The sequence below is a fragment of the Nestor notabilis genome, unplaced genomic scaffold (genome assembly GCF_000696875.1).
Source record: "Nestor notabilis isolate BGI_N333 unplaced genomic scaffold, ASM69687v1 scaffold26878, whole genome shotgun sequence".
NCBI classification, from domain to species: domain Eukaryota; kingdom Metazoa; phylum Chordata; class Aves; order Psittaciformes; family Psittacidae; genus Nestor; species Nestor notabilis.
In genome coordinates this window covers 1-1781 of record NW_009940990.1, presented here as the reverse complement: position 1 = coordinate 1781, position 1781 = coordinate 1, and positions in this window count along the sequence as shown.

Here is a 1781-nt window from a genome sequence, read left to right as displayed (position 1 = left end):
TGAAGCTGTGGGGAAGGGGAGGAACCCAGCCCCATGGGGGACATCCCAATTCAGGGAGCACCCCAGGGCTGGGCCCTTTTCCCATGGGCATCCCTTGTTGTGCAGTACCTGTCCCGGTACCAGCCACTGCACTCTGCTGCCCATCTCTCCTCCCTGATCCACAGGCAGGATGGATCCAGGCCCGGACTCTCCTCCACCATGAGCTTCCTGAAGGTCCCTGGCTGAGTCCCTTATCCCAGAGCTGCATTTTTAGCACAAAATCCATGCTCATGGCTTCTCCCAGGCACCAAACCCAAAGGGCACCTTCTCCCATGTGTCTCCATGACCCATCAGAGTAGCCCAGCTGGGATGGATCCCACCGGCTCATCCAAACTGGCCTCTCTACCTGTGGATAACCAAAGCCCACCCATCTCCCAGTAAAGGAACATTGCTCCTACATTGCCAACGGGGAAACTGAGGCACGATCATGGGCACTGCATGAGCTGCAGCCCCTGCCCTTCCCTACTGACTCCAACCCCTTGACTGAGTCTCTCCAGCTTTGTCTTTAATTCAAAGGGGATGGTGGTTTTTTTCCATCGGGAACGTCAGAAACCATCTCCCATCTCCTCCTATTCCTGCTCCAGGCCAGATTCCAGTCGAGGGATCGGTCAGTGGAAAGAATGTCAGCAAAGAGCAGGGCCAACCCTGCCGGGTTTTTCCTTCCCCAAATCCCCCCTCCTACAGAGTCGCATTCCCCGTGCCTGCTACTGGCACCGCTGCTCACTTTGGGTTGATTTCCAGCCTTTTTGGAACCCACCGTGATGTTCTCCTCCGTTTGGAGTGATTTCTTTGGGGCCAGGAGTCTTGTAACATGTCCTCACCCTGATTTCAACTCTCCCAGGGTCTCAGCCCCCAGGATTTCAGCATCCTGCAGTAAGGAAAGCAGAACCTTCAGCCTCAAGGTTCACCCTCAGCACAGCACTTGAGCTCCCCACGGTCAATCCATATACTCAAGAAGAAGATAAATCAGAGCATCAGCTTGGTCTCTGTATAAGGAGGAAGCACTGAAACAGGTAGGAAGAGGCAGGATCTATCCCTTAGAGCACGTAGAGCAGCCGGCAGCAGGCGTGAAGGTGTTAGGAGGGGACAACCTGAGCCCGAGGGCTTTACATCACCACGTCAAGTGGTTTGACTCACTGGTGGGGATCTTTATTGGTGACATAAGTGGCTCCCAGGGCACGTGGTGGACCTGTACAAGAGAGCAGTCAAGCATTTAGCACTTCATAAACCAGGGCAGCATCAGTGGAGCAGGCGCAGCAGCACTTCCCCGACCAGGAGACGTGGGTTGAGCCAGCCCCGATGGGCCACCAAGGCCACCATGTCCTGAAGAGGCAGCAGAGACAGGAGGTGGTCCATGAAGACCACGAGGGAAGGGCAGCCAGTGCCAGAGAGGGATAAGGACTGGGAAGAAGGGTGCTGCAATGGAGTGGCAGCCTCAGCTATTTTTGGGGCTCTCATCCAGGTTGCCAACATTGCCACTGGTATGAGGAGCTGGAATAACGCTGTGCTCCTCCGTCAGACCCTCTGCGCCAAGATGACCCTAATCCTGGACACGGTGACGTGGCACAGGGGGTTCTGGGGTCTCTGTGTCCAGTGGGCTCATCCCATCAAGAGAGGGATAATGATTTCTCCCGGGCAAGACCATCACTGAGGGACCCCAGTGGCTACGGGGGGTCCCCATCACAGCCCACTCCCCCCGCTGCAACCCACAGGGGTGAGCGGGGCAGCTTGCCCCGGGTCCC